Source organism: Epinephelus fuscoguttatus, linkage group LG12 (genome assembly GCF_011397635.1).
Source record: "Epinephelus fuscoguttatus linkage group LG12, E.fuscoguttatus.final_Chr_v1".
Taxonomy (NCBI): Eukaryota; Metazoa; Chordata; class Actinopteri; order Perciformes; family Serranidae; genus Epinephelus; species Epinephelus fuscoguttatus.
The window spans coordinates 18,515,179-18,536,342 of record NC_064763.1 but is presented as its reverse complement, the minus strand read 5'-3'; positions in this window follow the sequence as shown (position 1 = coordinate 18,536,342).

Genomic DNA, 21,164 nt, shown 5'->3' with positions numbered 1-21,164 from the left:
CAAATTCAACATAACATGAGGTGAGCAATTGATAAACACATGATCATTTCTGGGGTGAAGTATTCCTTTAACTTGTTAAGAAAATTCCAGTTTCACAAGTCTTGGACTACATTTCGACTGCCTTATATTTCACTGTCTGTGCTCTTGCTTGACAGGGGTATTGATATCCTGACAAGTCTGCCAGTACTTTCCCCTTGCAGGAAGTAGGACTCTTTGTCACTCCATTTATTGTTAAGTACAGGGCGCTAACACTGAATCAGACACTGTCACAGTATCAGCATCCAGACTGAAGGCCAACCTATTCAACAACTTACTCTAAGCTCTAGACTGCAATTCTCTACTATGCACTTATAAACTCTTTCATTTTTGTTCAGCTTTCATGTCTGACCTTACATCTGTTCTCTGTAACACTTTTGTTAAAAGGACACAATAGACCTGACATGGTGTGAATCAAGAGGCAATCAATGCAAGGTCCCCTGCAGGGTCCCTGGACTGTCAAGCATCTATTTATCAGGTGTATTTTTATTCCCCTTAGAGTTGGTACTTTTCCTGATCCCCAGGAGAGGACCTGGAACCTCTTGCCCTAACTACCTGCTAAGTTTCCTCTTCTGTGCTCATCCCATTAGTTATTATGACCACGCTGTTGTCTGGTTCAGCATGTTCTCACAGTGAGTCATCTTTCATCACTGCTGTTGCAGACTCCAGGGCTATTCTTCCTCCCTGTGACGTCCCAGTGGGGACAATTTCTCACTGTTGCTGTCTTTCCAAGCTGTCAACTAGGATCTCTCTAGTTGTCAGCTACCCTTTCCAAAAAAAAAAAGAAGAACATCACCAGACATATTTGTATGATACATTCACCCGTACATCTTGGATCTGATGCAACTCTCTTGAGCTATTGCTTAAAGGTTCTGTAACTTTTAAACCATTTTTCATTGCCAATTTTCAAATGGATTGTAACATAACTTATAAAAACTGAAACCTTCCATGACTTTCTTGATTGCCTAAAACAGCCTCTGGACTGATCTCTATGTAAAGGACTCAAAAAAAAAAAAAAAAATCCAAAGAATGTGATGAACCTTAACTGAGAAATCCCTGACTGTCAGAAAGCCCCAAAGGCAAACTTCTCCCAAGGAAGCCTTCTCGGCTAAGAAATGGCCTTCAGCTGATTGCAGGTTGATCTCTGGAGCTGCCGTCCCCTTCCCTCCAGGGGTAGTAATCCCTGAGCAGCGGGTGTGAAGGTGTAAAGCTGAAGGACAGTGGGGTGCAGTAGCTAATTCTTGTCTCATTTGTGGTCTGATAAATAGTGCATTTATCAAATTCAGTCCCCTATATCATAATTTCATTTAAATCCCAGAGGAAACACTGATGTGAAATATACTGTGATATTTTGGTTTTAGCCGGCTAATGTTAGCTAACGTTGGCTTACTTTCTAGTGCAGATTACTAACTAGAATCAAACTTTCTGTCCATTTCCTGTGAAAATGGATGTGTATTTTGAAAACAGACAATACATGTAACAGGCAGAACTTACGACCAACACATCCAAGGTACCTTGCACATCGTATCTTGACATGCAGAGGCCGTGACCAAACGTGGATATGTGACGAGGTCAGATTGAGAATGTGTTGGTCTGTCAAAAGTCTGAGTGGATGAATTGCTGGCCAGGAAATGTGGCAAAATACTATATTCAGTGGATAACGTTAGCTAATTCATCCAGACTCCAAGGGCTGGTTTGTAAATTATTTCATCAGCCACAAAGCAACCAATGTCAGATCCATGCAGCATAGCTAAGTGACAGCTTGCTGAACAGTCAACAAGCTAACCAAAACCTAAATTACGGTTAGATAGCTAGCTGTAAAGCTACGCTGCATGGATCTGCTGTTGGTTGCTTATGACATCAGCTTATAAAGTAGGCTTATTTGCAAATAGCAAGGTAGTTAGTATCATGGCGCCAATTGTTCAAATGAAATATGGGAAGATGCAGATACTAATGTTATCTAAATATGAGTGTAATTTATTTTCCAGTATTCTATCAACACGATGGCAGTCAATCACGGTCAGCCTCATGTTTGTCACTGTTGTGACTGATGCAGGTGTTCATGTGCGCCTACATAAGATGCTGACTGCAGTTCACTTTGACAGCCTCAGAGAGAGGTGTCACTAATAACAAGGATATTCTGAAAGCTACATACAGAATCTTTAAGGTAGAGGAACACAAAACATAGAACTGAAAACAGTGGGTTGTTGTCAAAGCTCTAAATGCTACAACTAACACTTAACAGTAAAAGCTTGTAGACGAAGTATCAGTGTAATTCTGTTTTGGGTTTTTCTGCTGTAAACACAACAACAAACACTCCAAGACATGCTCAGCAAATCCCCCAGGTGTTCAGTACTAATGGAAAGTAGCTCACTGTTGGGACTCTCTCAACTGCAAAATGCTCCTTCAATGAAGCGCTTCACAACTATTTTTGATCACTCTAATATCACTGAACTACAATCAGTGGATGTTGAGAACACAATGTTTAGCTTGGAACCATTTCCTTTGCATACAACACACAATAAGCTCCAAACCCCCACAGTCTCAAATGTTAACAGTGACTGTTTATACTCTGAACTACTGAGATTTCCTTCCATCATAGGCCCCTGGGAGGATAGGATTCTCCCTCAGCCAGCTGGTGAGACACACACAGAGGAAAAAAAGAGAGCAAAAAACGAAAAAGGAAAGAGAGACAGCAGAGTAGAGAGTGCACAAAGAAACCGAAATCCCTTCCCTCTGGGGAGCGACTCTCTGGTGCCTTTACCCGCTTCTTATCTGATGAGCCTTCGGAGGATAAGAGTGAGGCTCTCTCTCTGCGACGCCTGGCAGAGGGAGAGATCCTCTCAGCTCTGTGGTCAGACTCGACCCAGTATGACAGGCAGACGGGTAGACACCGGCGCTGAAAGGCATTACTGTCAAAATGAGGCAAGAACAAGGTGGGATGGCTCTCTTCAGTGAAGCTGATGGCAGGACTTATAGTCTGCGCGGAATCACGCTACCAAAATCTTGTGGGATACGGTTGCACGCTGCTCATAATTGAGTTGAAAGCATTACTCAATTTTTCATTTGTGCAGTGGGAATTGGAGTCTTGAGAGCTCAGCAAAAGCTAAGTGGGAATGGGATATTTTTATTACAGCTAATGATACTTGCTTTTTTGCCCACCCTTCATGTGGACCTATTTTGCAAATATAGTTAGTTTCAAAACCAAAAAATAAACATTAGGCTTAATTTGTGCAATCCTGTAAACAAACTTCAGTGAAGTCGATTTCAAAAGCCAATTTATGAATCAAATCCTATTTTGCGCGCAAGCACTCCAGAGTCAGCCAATTACCATCAACTTTGTTCTTGGGTCAGCACATTACCCAGGGCAACAGGACCGCTCATTAACTACCACAGTTAAAGGAAGCTCCAGGACCCAGCAGAGAGCTCAGGGCCAGCCATCTGTAAGCTCAAGTTCAATGGGCTGACAGCCTCCCCTGCATACCGAGCGCACACTGCAGCCCAGAGAGAGTAAGCTCTATTCCCTGCTAATCAGAAACATTTCTCCAGACCCCAAGATGAGAGGAGGTCTGGTCTACAGTGACTCTGAAAACTCTACTCCTTATTCTTCATCCCCTCGCGCACACTCACTCTCCCTCCCATCCTCTCCCATTGGAACAAACCCAGTGGGACAGGAGGATCCAGCCAGGAGAGAAAGCTAACTGGCTTCACTATTACACCGCCTGTCACAGGGGAGCTGGTGGGCTGCTAAGCCCAGCTGGAGCTCTCTGATCCCTTGGATCCAATAAATGGATGCCTATCAACTGTCCTTGGTTCTTGTCAAAGAGGAAAATGCAATAATGCTGTCTCCCAATCTAACAATGTAGCATGGTACAATAACACGTCATTATAACATTTAAAAAACAGGATCAACACTACAGGTGGCATTTACTTAATGATGCTCACAAAGGAGGAAGCCATGACGGCACAGCACAGCATTTATAGCCAGCTCCTGGTTGTCCCTGTCGGAGCAATAGCGATAGACGAAAATGAACAAACAATTCTTTTTGAATGACTCCCTTTGGTGTCCAGTATGACCAGCTCAACCTGTCAAACCCGGTCTCACTCCAAAGTCATCAAAATCTGACACTTTGTCAGTGACTTCCAGCGTCAGACATCAACCAAAAAAAACGTCCTTTCACATCAGCATGACCGGTCGCTGTTATTGTTTCACAGCGCTCAGTAGCATCAGGGGCAAACATGGCAGAACAACAACGAAAGTTGGAGCAGCGGAAATCAGAGTAGGGCAAGCAGGTGGGGTGGTGGACCACCAACAACCACCGACCTTCACCTGGGAGGCCGGTGTTCTCTTCACATAAGATTGTAAATCCAAACCCTGTCTTCTTTTTCTGAAACCCAACCGTATGCTTTTGTTGCCTAAACCAAACCAAGTTTATCTGTTGGCAAAATGTAACCATGTGCATTTATTGTTGAAGGAAAAAAAACATCCAATTCGCAGTGTTGTACCAACATAGCGCTTTTATTTTGAAAGACACTGTATGCAAACTGTATTTTGAAAACAGACAATACCAGGCAGAACTTGACACAGCAGCGCAGAACTTGACACGACGGCCCAGAACGCCGACAACCGACACACCCAGGATACCTTGCACGTCGTATCTTGACATGGAGAGTCCATGACCAAATATCGATATGTGACGAAGTCAGAGTGAGAATGTGTTGGCCTGTCAAAAGTCTAAGTGCTCATTTACCTATAACTTGTCTTAATGTCGTGCAGCAACAGGACTGAATGAACAAACAAGGACCGATTAAACCAGACTGGAGTCAAGACCTGTGCCAGCCGAGGCCAACGGTCCAACACTAGCCGTTAGTTTTGGGTTGATCTGTGGGTCAATGGTTTGGGTAAGCTTGTGAGAAAATATTGCAAGTTTCAGGTTATTATAAACTTACAGAAACATAGTGCAGTAGTCCTCCTTTCTCCTTCTCTTGCCCTCTCCCTTAATCTTACTCCATCCTTTTCTCTATCTCTGTCTCATTATCTGGCTTTTTACCAGTCCAACATATTTAAATCTCTCCAGGCATCATATCTAGTCTACGTGTTTCCCTCTGAGAATATGTGGGCCTAACACCGTGTACTAACAGCAAGCATCTCTCCGTCCACACTAAATCTGTCAAATATGCACTGCTGTTATGTCACGTGAACAAACCACTTTACCTATCAGCTGTGCGCTCATGTAGGCCTAAACAAACCATGCAGGATATCAACTGTGCGCTCAAGATCATATTAAAGATGTAACCACTGGGTGCGTACTTGCTGTCTTCCTAAATTTATAATTTTTACACAGAAAACACACACATACAATAAAGCCAATACCAAGTAGGTTGTTTATAGCAGTGGTCATTACCAGAAACTTTCAGCTTCGGTTTTGGGGTTTGCTGGTAATGTTTTGGGTCACTGATTAATGGATAAGTTTGTAGGATGAGCGGGGCAGAATGGCCCAGGTTAGTCTGTGTTTTAAATACGCTGACCTGCGTATAACTGCTTGCTGTCTAACATGTAAGTACTATAATTGACACCATATTTTGCAAAAAGTATTAGAAGTCCAAAGGTTTGATACCTTTACATCTTGTAACTCGGGATCTGATACTGTGAGAAGAATTGACCTTCACTGCAAAGAAGCATAAAAGCTGTCAAACTCATTAAGGAAGGAGACGTTGCTGGTCGGTTGAAGTGGTTTTGGATTACTCTTCAATCTTTAACTAGGCCCACTTGATGCCCCACTTCGATTAGCCCTGGATGAACTGCAGGCCTGCGTGTCACCTGATCTGAAAATGCTGTCGCATGCCTTCAGTAGTAGACGGACTTCTCTGTTCATCCACAGCTTCAGATGTGGGGATGTTGTAATCCGTTTGACATTAAAATCACCATGACCCATACAGAGAACGACCTGTGCCGTTATTAGCAACATATAATTAGTCAAAATGAGGCATCAGTGAGGCTTCATTTGATACCCACGACCATGTCAAGAAATCCTGGTGAAATCATTCATTTTGTTTTCTAAGTTTAGAAACTGCTGATTCTCAGACACAGAGGTCCACATCCAGTACAAATCTATCCACGGCCTGATGACTTTTAGAGTGGGCCTTAAATTAAAAATTAATTTACTTTCAAGGTTGTGATTAAGTATTATTAAGAACTTTAAAGGTCAATGTTTCTTTCACACTTAAATCCATTTGTGGGAGCCCTGTACGTATGCCTGCCTTACTGAGCTAACAAACAGAACAGAGTGTATTAATTAAGTCCTTCTAATTTGGTGATTAATATGTCTCCTCTTCATGCTGAGGCTACATTGTTTTGAATTCATGTTTTCCTCAATCAGGCTCACTAATTATGCAAGAAAAAACACAAAGACTATAGCACTCCTGTGAGCTGTTAATGGTATTTAATAAAAATCCAATAAAAAGCAGATTAGCTCTGATTATCCAAATAAAAAAGGCTCCTAATGATGAAATGGTTTAAAGTCAAATGATCTACAGACTCTCAAGCAGCATTGCAGTCCTTTTTTTACTGCATGTGTTATATCATTCAAGAATAATTGTTTTCCCCTTTACCTCAGTCAAATACTATATACTAGTATGAGTCCCCACAGTATATATACACTGTGAATGATAGCTGATTAACAAACAGATCTGATAACTGTTGTCCTTGACCTGGTGAAAATACCTCCCCGTGTGATAGTTAAATCCTCGACCCTTTATCTTTAATTTGGATATTCTCTCTGGTACAATCTCAAGGACATGGAGGTCGTCCAACAGCCTCTATAGTCCCTCTTCGTGAAAAAGTAGGGGGTGGAAGATCCTAGTGACCTAAATAACTGTTCCTGCTGTGATCCAAGAAGCCTTATTTCAGTCAGCCAACAATCTGGAACAGATTTTCTACGTGAATACAGAGTCCGGAGTTGATATTTGGTGTCTGACCACATTGTTCCACATAAACATACTCCAGGCTCCTGAACGCAGACCTGTGCGTGCGGACAAGCTGTCATTCCCAAACAAAACTCCTCCAACCATCGCAGAGAATACCCTACCTAAAAGATCAGGATGGATGAATCTAAACCCAGCGGCAGATAAGTCTGAGATGTACCAGACCCGAAATACTTTAAACATGTCTCTCTCAGGTCTTGAGAGAGAAAATTTTGTGGGAAATACTTATGTGAACGGACTGTATAGAAGATAACGGTAACCATTATACAATATTACCTTCTACTAAGTTACGATTCACAATTTATACCAAAAGAAAATACTTAATTTAGGTCAAAGCAGTAATATAGGAGGAGAAAGTTGCAACCAGCAGTTGCAAAACTTCACCTGAAAGCAAATGAGCAATCACCAAGCATACAAGCACAACTGAACAGAACCAAGACACACACAGGGATACAAACTCTCCTCTCGCATTTTGAAAGTATCTACAGCTCCCATTGCTAAGGAATCAACTTTCATCATTTTGTATCCAAAATTTGTATTGATTCTGCAGTGTAGTCATGTACTTGAATTCTTTAGGATGCTTAGTTGTACACTTTATATGCTACAAAACACTAATTCATCATGTAAATGTGTTTCTACATTTAAATGTTAATATTAATGTTATGTTATGTTATTCCTGTCTTCCGTTGATCATCTGTATGTATGTCTGTTTTTCTATTCGAACAAATATAAACTGGACATGTTTAATGTAAATATGATTTGATGTCCAAGTGAAACACATATATATAAAAATAAAAAAGACCTGGATACATGCATTTCCGCCCAAGGTGCAAATAGTTGTCCTACCTTGGTGAAGTGAAGCAGTGTTTCCTGGACAGCATAGGCAGGAAAACTCAGCTTCTGGGTTGAAGAAGGGTCCACAATGTGGTCCACAGCTGCACCCTGCGAACCGCCACGCAAACACGGTTATTCCTCTACAAAGTCTTCCTGACATGATTTCACTGTTAACAAGTGAGTTTGCTTCCACATAGCCAGTAGCTGTAGCAGTTAACACTCTAACAGAGAAAACACTGAGTAAGCCAGGGGTGTCAAACTCATTTTAGTTTATGGGCCATATACAGCCCAGTTTGATCTCCAGTTGGGCCAGACCAGTAAAATCACTGCATAATAGCCTGTAAATAACAAGAAGGACATTCTGAAAACAATAAAGTGTGCAGAGTCATCCAGTGGACCAGTTTTGACCCACTGGCCATACATTTGACCCCCCTGGAGTAAGCAGTTACCTGGCAGATATTACTGCAATGCCACTATACTATCAACGGCCAAACACAGGCAATAATCCAACAACAAAAAAAAAAAAAATTAAAAACGGGGGGTAAAACACCGAGCAGGGCAATGGTTAAACCTCCCATTTACAAATGTTGGGTTGCATATTGAAGTTTTCACTTCTGGTTGATTGGACCTCTGCTCAAGGTGAATTTGGGCAAAGCTTCGCTGAGTTACTTGAAGTCACCAGTCCGACAGAAATGGTTAAAACCAAAAGAAATATGCATGAGCCTGTAGGCTTTTTATACAGAAAACATTTTGACATGACACAGTAGGCAAAGCCCAGGTGTAATTATAAATTTTAATGATGGGTTTACTTCAGATTAGCTGCTGTAAACCTTTCATAAACAACAGTAATGACCACTTTTAGGTTATGAGCAAATTAGAGGTGATCAGCAGATGCCACGAGACTCAAAAATAGCTGTAGCCAATGAAACTGATTTCAGCCTCTGTTGTGCCAATTAGTATGAAAGTCGATGCATCAGTGAGGTAGTAAGGGGTGGTATCTTTCTATGTAAATTGTACTTTTTTGATTCACTAGTAATTGGTGAGTGACAATTCTGAATGACTGACACAACTATGATTAAAAATAATTGTGAGCCATAGTTATACTATATACAGTGATTCTGATGATAGATGATAGCTGAATCTGTACTATTCCCTTTGTGTTGAAAGTAATTATAGCTGCCTGAAGGTATTCTATTCAGTAAGCCTGCAGCATTGTCAAGGAAAAGAAACTTCACTTCAATGAAGAGTGGCTGAAAAAGTCAGATGAATGGTTGAGATTCCAAAACACGACAGAATGACACTGAGGGTACAGATTTAATAAACCCAAGACTTAACTGACAAAAAAGCATGACAGGACACAAAACAGGCGTTTAAGTGGCAGGAGGAGTCAAAGTTACTTGTCTTATTTTACATACACACGCACTGGCAGGTAAACAGGAGAGGATTTGGTTGTGAGGACAGTGTATTTTATTAAGAAGGGACCTTTCCAAGCAAGAGGGAGGTGACTGGTATGGAGCTTTATCCCTGTCTTTATTCAAGAGAGTGGTCTATCAGTTTGATAGCCAATAGAATGTCACATTTACTGTTGACCAATGAAATGATCCCTGTCTCACGAGAAGGAGTGATGTTGTACTGTATATCGTCACGGCTGTGATTCGTTACTGTGATTCTATTGGTTGGGGGATTTTGACAGGGTTGTTACACAAAAAAATCCAAGCGCAGGGCAGAAATCTGAGAGCAGAAATTCCACGAGCGCACAGAAGCAGTTTGAGCACGGGGAGAAAACCCGGAGCTCGAGCAGGAAATCTGTCCAAGCAACATGGTATCTGAGTGCGAGCAACATCTGAGTGCGAGCAACATAGTATCTGAGTGCGAGCAATATGGTATTTGAGTGCGAGCAACATCTGAGTGCGAGCAACATGGTATCTGAGAGCGAGCACACAGTTTGAGCAAAAACAGAGTAAGCAAGCACAAGCAGAGGCTATTTGAGTGCGAAGGCAGGGTTTTTGAACGTGAAATCAATAAATAATGCTCTCAAACTGATAGACCACTCTCTTGAATAAAGATAGGGATAAAGCTTTATAGACTGGCATCTACATTTTTACTCCAAGGTCTGAAAGAGGAGGTTAACGCTACCTTGACAACAAGAATAGTGAACTTGTGACCCTCTTCCAGGATGTGTTGTGGCAAGAAAGATGCTTCTAATGAATAAAACATACCTACAGTATTCCAACCCAACTGCCAAAAAAAATGTTGGCATGATATGTTTCTCCAAATGATAGATGCATTACATTTGCAAGTTATTGTGTAGCGAATACGTTGAAACTTAATGTTTCAGTGACACTGTGGTTAAGATTTAGGCACAAAAACCAGTTGGTTATGGTTAGGAAAGGATCATGTTTGGGCGTAAAATAACAGTTTTTAGTGGCACAACCCCCAGCTGGAAATAAAAGGATGTCTTGTTAAAAATCCCCGCAACAGGTGGCTAAACAAACACCCACGTTTGGGGGCTGAAAAGCTGCTCGGAGAAGAGCCACAGGTTCCTAAAAAAACAACTGGTTTTGTTGTCTGTTGGTCCCAAACAGTGGTCTGCTAACAGGCGTATCATCTAGGTGTCATGCCATCCACCATTCCCTCCACCAAAGTCAGCTCATATACTATGTCACTTTAAAAACATTGATGTGATAAGTATGAAACGTGCAATTGTAACAAATTGGTGGTTTGCAGAAATGTACAGTGCCAACATTTCCTCCTGGGGAATGGGCCGCCTTTCCAGGGCAAGCGTGCCACGATACTGCAATACTAGATTCACACTTCTGCCTATATAATGAATGCTAGATTACAGGGCTGGGGGTATGTTTCTCTTCCAGCCATAAAAAATGACTTCCCCACAGTGAGGAATGAAGGAAAGACACAGTTAAACACATGACTGCACTTCAAGAGCAGTGGCATTACTTTCCTGATCACCAGAGAGTAAACTTCAGTGGATTGGGTCTGGTTTTGCTAAGCAGTAATTCAGGGCTCACTCTGCCTCAGTTGGAGACTTAAGTGACACTTCTTGCTAGTGATGTGAGCAAGATGCTTTTTGACACCTGCACACTCACTCAGTACTGGGGATCCCACGAGCAGTAGGCAGAGTTCTCCATCTCAGCTGTGGGTGGTCTTATTCAGCTTGGCACTGCACATCTTTGTGAGTCAAGTTCTAGCAAGCACCTTTGTTTGTAATTTGAAAAGGTGTTTTTTAAAGTGTAAAATGGATATCAATAACACACGTAAGATAACTGCATTGCAAGGGCACCCTCACTGTTCCCTCTTCCTCTGCAGAGTTAATAACTACTACAGCCGTGCAGTTTTTGGACCTTTGGCTCACAGGATTAATTATAATTTTGGAGCCTGATTCCAAGTATCCCAAGCTTCAGGTGCTTATATTCAAATGTCAAAACACTGTCTACACGGCATCATTATTGGCAAATAACACTGTGAATTCACTTGATAAAACAAACAGTCAATCTTGTTTTTTTAGCAGTGAGTCATTGAAACCTCCCACCATGAACGGACACAGTGTGAACTGATGGATAGGATCCCGTTCAGTTTTCCCAGCCTGAGAACGCCTGCACAACAGGAATCAACTTCTTGGTACTGTGCCATTTCTCATCTATAATAGTATCATGGGCTAAAATTAATCACTGAGCAGATGATAACAGTGTTTACAACAAAGCATCTTCTGCTTGGCACAGTGTTTTATTAAGAGTAATTAACTCACGTAGGCTAAGACACATAAGAAATACACCCTGATCATCCACAACATTAAAACCACTGACAGGTTAAGTTAACAACATTGATCATCTCGTTACAATGTTATGTTCTGCTGGGAAACCTTGGATACTAGCATTTATGTGGATGCCACCATGTACCCAAACACAGTTGCAAACCAAGTACACCCTTTCATGGCAACAGCACTCCCCAATGGCAGTGCCCCCCCGGCAGGACAATGCACCACAATACATTTCAAAAACTGCTCAGAAATGGCCCAAGGAACATGACAAAGAGCTCAAGGTGTTGACCTGGCTTCCACATTCCCCAGATCCTGATCCGATCAAGCATCTGTCTGCTGGTACCCCAAAGGTCCTGTGTCCATGCCTGTCCATGCCCTGACCAGAACTGGCCTAAGGAATGTGACATAAAGCTAAAGGTGTTGACCTGGTCTCCCCAGATCCCAATCAGATCGAGCATCCATGGGACATGCCCGTACCCTGCTTAGCAACCCAATCAAAGGATCCTCCACCAACATGACTGGCACCAGGGCACTGGTGGAAGATCCTCTGAGTCCTCTGGGTTTTGAGGCGGGGTACAGGCATGTCCACGGATGCTTGATCAGATTGGGATCTGGGGAGACCAGGTTGACACCTTGAGCTTTTTGTCACAATTCTTTGGCCATTCCTGGTCAATTTTGGGGGTTTGGTAAGATGCATTGTCTTGCTGGGGGGTCATTGTGATTGGTTGGTCTGTGGTGGAGAGCAACTGACATGCTCCATCATTGTTTGGTATGGGAACTGCTCTGTGGCTGACAGAAAGGTGCTGCAATGAGTGGTTAAATCTGCTCAAAAAATAACCAACAGCAGCCTCCTTTCCTTGGAGGACATTTATGTCAGCAGGTGCAGAAGCAGGACGTCGTGTATCATGAAGTACTCCACCCACCAGGCACACAAACTGTTCACCCCACTCCCCTCAGGCAGAAGGCTGCACAGCCTCAGAGCAGGAACAACAAGGCTAAAGTGCAGCTTCTTCCCAGAGGCTGTGAGGCTTATGAAAGCTCTGGCTGAAAAGTCTGTCCTCTGCATTTTATTCTGCTGCGACTTTGTGCGGCTATCGATGCACTATTACACACTTTAACATGCTGCTTGTTTTTTAAACTATGTGTTGAATTTATTATAGGCTTTTAGGTTATTCTAATTAATTATCATGGGTCTATTTTAAATGTTATTTATTTTGTACACTGCTGGACCTGGGTTACAAATTTCATTCCCTAAAGTTTTTAACATGTTTGAATGACAATGAACAGAACCTTGAAACAGTGTTTGGTTGGGTGGTGCTTATCAAGTGGCATCCACATATATGTCAAGACCCAAGATTCCAAGATCCAACTCTCATACACATCTGTGATCTTCATGGCTTGAAACAAGGGAAATTAAATGGCTGGAACACTGTTGAAATGCTTCTAAAAAAACACTGAGGACAGTTCTCTCTACTTGATTAGAAGTTTTTCCTCAGCAGACAACTGGCATGCTGTGTGGCAACACTTTACATCTCAATCACCTCAATTTTTGTTTCATCTCTGCCATTTTTAATACTGTTCAGTATATAAGATCCCTGTGGCATTAAATGAAATAAGAAACTTATAAAGCATCACCTCTGCAGCCAGTTGTAATAGATGCAGAGTGAAATTCCTTAAGATCAAAATACATGAACGCACAATAACATGGCTGCATACTAACATCAATGTGTTGGTGATATACAGTATTCAGTGACGCCATATGGCGGCTGTGACTGCTGCCAGTGGTTCCAGATGAGGAATGGGGAGTAGAGTAATAGTTTTCTTAATGACATAAGACAGGAGAGGAATGCTCGACATGCTGGCGTGGAACAAGTGCAGAAGTACCACGGCCTCTGAGCTTAGGTGTCGTTCAATGAGAATGAGGGCTGATTTTCTGGTTGGGTACCAGTGTAACCAAGAGCTAACTGCATTTACACCTGTGCTCCTTCGGCCTATGAAGACATTTTATTTCCTGACAATACTATTACAGAGGAATACATTTGCTGCGGTAGATGTGTAGCTTCTATTATATAACAGTACATTATACGCCCTCTTAACTGAATCTCCAGACATAGTGGATGACTTGTAAATTAATTCATTCTCCTTACCAAATTACTTCAATCTATGCTCCGTCTGGCTGAATGGTCACATGGTACCAAGGCTCAACAAGTCATTGCCTACATGGCCATAATCGGTCATCCTTTACCTGATTTGCTCATAAGTTGATATTGTGCTTTACAGGGTGAAGCCAGACTTTGTGTGTGAATGTTTGAGCCTGTCTCAAGCTCACGATGGAAATCAGCATTTGCATCATCTAATACAGCATGACATGTTCCCGTAAGTCTCAAAGCTGTGGTTACATGACAGGGAAGATGGCCACTTTGACACCACCCTAATACTAACCATTACTTGGGAAATCTGAATAACCGCGGACACAAGAGTGGCGCTCACAGTCCAGTGATCACATCATACTTTCTCTTAGTTAATACTGAACATTTTCCAACGACAGTTTATTTTCAGCCACATTAGTGTCGTGGCTCTGTAGAAGGCGATGCAAGTTTGTTGGTCCCTTGCTTCGGTCCAGTCTGAAATATCAACAACAACTACTATTCAAGTTATTAAGTATACTATAAGTACTACTACTATACTACTATTGTATTGCTACTATAGTACTACTGTAGTACTACTATAAGTATTGCTTTAACAGGATAAAGTGCTGTTGTGTGGGTATGTCAGGTGCTATAATCCTCAAGTGCCGTGACTCACTCTCATCATCCTCAGCTGTGATCATTTTAAGATCTGCTGCGTTCCAAATCACATCTCCTTTCTTTTCACTTCAAATTTCGCTATACGGACTGTGATAAATACATGAGCAAGAAGGTCAAAGTTGAAGTGCAATGTTAGAATGAGGTAGTGTGTCCTGATTGTATTCATACTCCATGCAACAGTATGTAGTTTTTAAGGGATCCGTAGTATGTACTGAAAGTACAAAGAAAAAATCAGAAAGCAGTGTAAGTCTTGTTTTCAGTATCTCTGTTCCTTGTGAGATATATCATTTGTGCACAGCCAGTGATCCACTGGACCTCAGCATTGGCTGTAAACTGTATAGAATTTAATGCAACTGCAACATCTCTACTCCCCTTTTTCCTCTTCGGTGTTTTTCTCCACCATCCACCTAAGCCAGACACCTGCACCTCAGAGAGTGATGCAGGTGACCACACTATCAGCATCAGTTCGTTCCACAATGAGTCAGCCCAGATAACCAGATGACCATCACACTGAGGCCCTGTACCCCCCTGACCTGACTCCCATTAACCCAGACACAGGCTCAGCGAGACAGAGAGAAAGAGAGATCACAATCATTACCCTCTATCAGCGCTATCTTCATCTCCTATCACTCATGTCTGGCCAGGCCGGGAAATATCACTTGCTCCCTCTCTCTCACTTTCTCTCTCACCTCCGCATGACTCTGTAGAATCAGGCCAGGTGGTCAGGTGAAGGCCATTACGCTGGGCCAACTGCCCTCCCTCCCTCCCTTCTCTGTATCAGCAGTAAATTGTTGTCAGCCAAAAATCCTCATCTCTGCCAGTGTAACAGCTATCCTGTATGTGTGTGTGTGTGTGTGTGTGTGTGTGTGTGTGTGTGTGTTTGTGTTTGTGACTTGTGGGTAGTAGAGGATGGATTTAGGCTAGGTACAAGTACATACTGTCATTGCAAGAGAGGTCTTTTTTTTCCTGTGTGCGTGTGTGTGTATATGCAGGACCACACACTGTTCGTAGCCAGTAATTCACGAACTGGCATCCAACACATTTATTAAGCACAGAAACCGCAAGTGTACCAGAAATGGATTAATGCAAGCGAATCACAACATATGTAAGCTCTTAAACGTACTAACTGTGTATCTGTTGTGTCAAACATTGCCTAATTATTTCATGTGATGCTTACTTAGACTAACAGATCTCACCACAGCCAAAGAAACAAAAAGACATCATTATGAATTTTTAAATATTCACAATTAAAGAAAATGTTAAATCCTTTAAAAAAAAAAAATCCAATTGTGGAAAAATGGTGGAAACAACTGCAAAGACTATCTCTGGAGGGATCAGAATGTACTGCTTACAATTATTTGCATTTACTGTTTGACTGTTTCATTTTCTGTACACAAAAACTTACATCAGCTATTAACACATAATATTTCTACACGCTTTAAATATTATGACAGTGCTGAAAAACAGAGGGACATATATTGTTATAAGCTCATCCAGCCCACACAGCTAAGGGCAGGCCATTATGTGTCTATACACAGTGAACGGACACTGCTTTTATTCTGCTCCTCGGTGACCCCACTTAACTAGTAAAAGGTCAGTGCTAATGAACAGGCAGATGGCAGCACTTGTTGACTGAGCATATCAGTTGTTTGGCCTTTGACCTCACCCAGCAAGTGAGAGGGGGAGTGCAAATGAAGGGCGCTGACTCCCAGTGGTGTCCTCTCTTCAAGAGACACTTACAAATGAGTGAATCAGAGTGACTGTTTGTGGAGAGAGTGACATACTGTAGGCAGATAAACTCAACACGTACACTTAAACACAACATACTCTGCTTCTACAAGTGTACATGTAATTAGTGCACATAAAACATGGAGGAAACATGGGCCTGTGAGCTCATAAATCTGATCCTTGTATGACAGATATCAGATATGTAACATGGAGTGAGGCTCTCAGGGCTTTGTAAGTAATCAAAAGTACCTTAAAATCTATTCTAAAAACACCAGGTAACCAGCTCAAGACAGCCAGGATTGGTGAAATGTGGTCACGTTTCAAAATTCCAGTTAAAATCCTGGAAGCAGGATTTTGGAAAGCTGAAGGGAAGACAAAGATTTTTTACTGACACCAGAGAGCAAGGAATTACAGTAGTCCTGTGGTAGGCAACCTTTACTATCAAAAGAGTCATTTTTGGCCAAAAACAATAAAAACAAAATCTGTCTGGAGCCACAAAAACATATTTAAACCTTACAATGAAGGTAACACTGACCATTAAGTCTAAATTAGCCAATCAACATCACTAATAGGTCTAAATGAGCATTCATTAATATGTTTTACCCCAGGGTGGCGACTCTGCAATGGGCAATTTATGATTATTTGGAGAACTAGATATTTTAAATGGTTCGGCTCCCAAAAACGGAATTAAAATGAAACAAAATAAAATAAAATAATATCCTGCACCCAATAATTCGGTACAGGGTCGTGCCGAACCGAAAGTCGCGTACTGAATGGTTCGACACAAATACATGTACCGTTACGGCCCTACTTTTAAGTGTTTGTAAGATGCTGAAAGCAGGATTGAACCATTGATTTGACACGTTTTTCTAAGCTTGAATTTAATCAAAAGTGACATGGAGATTTCTGCAATATCTATTTATTGAATGGGACACTGAACCAAAGATGTTTGATATTTGGGAGTACAACATAAAAACATTTTTTTTTGTTTTTATCAGTATCAAAATGCAGGAAATTGTGTGACATCCACTCGTGGATGTCATGAAGGCAGTTTAGCAGGTTGACAGTGTTCTGGTTGTTGTTTGCAGAATCACAGCTTAGATAGATCGGAGATTCATCTGCATAAAAATGGAGACTAATATTTTGCCTATTTATAAGGAGGTCAAGAGCAAGCATGTAAATGGTAAAGAGAACTGGGCCCAGCACCGAGCCTTGAGGGACCCCACAGTGGACACCTGGTACAACGGACCTGGCGCAGCAGACCCGGCATCCGCAATACCAACACAGAAACGCCAGTCTTTTAGGTAGGACCTAAACCATTGCAAAGCAGTGCCATCAATTCCCACCCAGGGTTCCAGATGGTCTAAAAGGATATCATGATTAATGGTATTGAATGCTGCACTTAGATCCATGAGAAAAATAATGGATTTTAGGCCCGCATCAGCTGACAGCAGTAAGTCATTTAAAGGATAACTTCAGTATTTTTCAACCTGGGCCCTATTTCCCCATGTGTATGTGTGCGTATGATTCATAGGTACAACTCGTTTTAAAATTGGTTTAGTATTGAGGGAGGCGGATGCAGCCGGCAGCCACGAGGTAGATATGGGGGCAAATGCATCCCGTATAAATTTGCGCATTAAAAGTGCTTTTTTTCGTCACTGACCGGTTCAGATCGCCAGTGCTATCTCTGTAAATAGCATACTAAGCATTTCCCTGACCCTTCACCTCTTCCTAGCTGGTTGTGACGTCATCTCGCGAGAGCTTTGCTTATTGCCGGAAGAAAACAGAGGAGCCATGCTGAGCACCACTCATAGTGGCCCTGGTTGTCCCGGAGTACAGTTGAGAGTTTTACTGCATCGATTGAAAACAATGGTTCGTGTTTGTGCTTATCTGAATTGCAAGAACAGGATGTCGTGTAACACAGCTTTCATAGGCTGCCTTTGTCGGACGGCGAGATGCTGAAGTTGTGGCTAGTTGTGCTACAAATGGATGCTAACACTCCTGTCCAGACACTGCGCCTTGCAGACCATCGGGTCTGCAGTGCTCAATCCCGAAACACCTCTTCCTCAAGAAAACGGCTGTCCCACGAGTAGAGAGAGCTACAGACACAGTGGAGGTAATGTTGTATAAACAATGTTCAAAACACTTAGTATGCTATTTACAGAGATAGCACTGGCGATCTGAACCGGTCAGTGGCGAACAAAGCACTTTAAATGCGCAAACTTATACAGGACGCATTTGCCCCCATACAGGGGTGGACTGGCCATCTGGCATACTGGGCATCATCCCGGTGGGCCGTTGACCCAATGTGGGCCAGTCCGGTCCGCTACTTTTTTTATTATTTTGACATGGCCTATCAGACGGCCTGTCTGGGCCGGTGCAAGTTTCTTTTTTTTCTAAACTCCCTCCAATTGGGCCGGCCAGCCACTCATCATTGGCTACAGAGGGCTAGCACTGCAGTGTGTTGCCAGCGACACATATTATTGGTCTATTGTTTATCATTGTCAGTCAATCATGGGTTGACAGGCTCAGAGGGCCCTGACAGTGCTGTCAATCACTACACGAGCCAGGGTGGGGCGGGACCTCATAGGCTGTTCACTAACTTAGCTTGCTACGCTACTAGCCCAGTACTAAAAAGACGACAAAAATGGACAGGAAGAAAAAACGCCCAGGTGGCGCTGAGAAACAGAGGACTAAAAAGCTAAAATCTCTTGAGGTGGAGGCTGCTAAGTGTGCAAAATTTATGGACCTATTTGGGGCCGTTGTTACCACCCCAGCAGCAGCAGGTGCTGCCCTGGGAGACGAGCGAGGGGGGCCGGGTCAGACTCAGCAGTGGGAGCTGGTGGTGATCTTGTCCGTGACCGATGATGAGCGAGTGGAGGCAGACATGGTAAGTAACGTTAGCCTGGGGCTGGCTAGGCTTAACAGAGCTGCCAACTCTCACGCATTGACCGTGAGACTCACACAACTGACACTTTTCACACGCTCTCACACCACATGTCCATTTTCTCACGCAGTGAAAACTACATTCATAACTGATAACGTTGTGGCGTGAAAAGAGGATACTGACAGCGCACGGACAGACAAGACAGAGCAGCAAAACGCAGCAGCAGCACCGTGTTATTCATGTCATCAGGGGGAAAGCAAGAAATATACAGATATCTATTATATTGTAATTTATTCCCATGCATGCTGCTCCGAGTAATCTCAGTCAGCGTCTCTTCCTCTCCTCTCATGCCGTGCGTACACAGGCAGGAGCGAGTGAGTTATTATGGTTACGGGAATGCTCTGTGTCTCTGTCACTTTCTCACGATTCCCAATAATAGGTTTTTAGGTTGGCATGCCTATGTGTAGCGGTAGCCAGCAGGTACAGTGCTGTGCGTAAAACCTCACTCCCCAACACATTAAGATGCGCACTAGCGACAGACACTCGGGGCCATGGATTTAAGTCTGGATTATGTATGTAACTATCTCAATGCTGAAATCTAGTAATATAATTTTACATTTTTGGTTAACATTATACATGGTTGCTCTTTCTTGTCTTAATCCAAGAGGTTAGGTGGTGTAGAAATGCAGGAAATTTGTTTTAAAATTACATGTTTTTTGAACAAATCTCACTACAAGCTGAAGTAAAAAGTTGGCAGCCCTGAGGCTATATTTTTGAGACATGTCCAAAACAAAGTAAAAAACATTTTTACATTGAATGTGATGTTATCTTTATTGATAAAGTCAAGCAGTCATTTCTTCATGCAATGCTTTACCTGCAAAGTGGCCCATGAAGCTTTCTGAGAGCAGAGTGTAGTATTTAGTCTGTTCTTACTCTTTTTAATTGAGAAAATACATTTACAACCATTCAGTAAAGTATCCAATTACATAAAACAGGAGAAAAACATGAACTGTTTTGGATGTAAAGACTAAAGCATTAGTTTTGTCTGATGATTTTGAATTATTAAGGGTCAAATACCTTAAAAGTATAATAGCTGCACAGAAAATGTTAATAAAGGTATACATATTTTGATCTGGAGTACAAGACGAGGAGAGATAGGACAGGAAAGGATGGCTATTGTCAGAAATTGTCCAATTTGAGGCTTCAGTAAAAGTGCTCAGGCTATTTTGCAGCTCTCAAATATTATATTTTTTCTCAGTTGTTTTGGTACATTTCTCTGATCAGAATTAAAAGTCTCATAACTGTTAGTTCAACCTCCACAACATTGAGTCATTTGTGCACATCATAGCAGCAGTTTCTCATTCCTTCTAACAAATTGCAAATGCTTTTGCACATTCATCAATTGATTTCATACAATTCATAATGAAAACATGACAAAGCCATTTGACTATCTTGTTCATAAACGATGGTGTCAGGACTTTTTTTATGACAAGCACACTTTCATTGACATGAATGCTTGCTTGCTGCAGGTTATCAACAAGGTTTTGCAGTTTGTACTAATTGTTTTGAGAAATGCACTAACTGTTGTGCAAATGTTAACAGTGGTGTGAGAAATGCTCCAAAGCCACTGAGAAAAACTGTTAAAAAAAAACAACAACAACAACAACAACAACAACAACACTGGGTAGAATTGGACCCTGAGCACTATACAAGGCTTAATTATAGCTTTTATCTATAGTTTAAGGTGGCATGCTGTTTTGGCTGCGTAGACTTCCTCTCTAACTCTCTGCCCAGATTTGTGGACTTCTACGTGGTGTCCGCTGATAATGTAATGGGCTGGTCTGGTCAGAAAATGCCAGGGCTGAATTTTTGTCCCAGTCCACCCCTGCCCCCATATCTACCTCGCAGCTGCCGGCTGCATCTGCCTCCCTCAATACTGAACCAATTTTAAAACAAGTTGTACCTATGAATCATATGCACACTTACACATGGGGAAATAGGGCCCGGGTTGAAAAATACCAAAGTTATCCTTTAAAACCTTAAGAAGAGCAAAGTTTTAAGGCTTAAAGTTACACATATTTAAGGGCTGGGCTTAAGGGCTTAAGTTAACGGC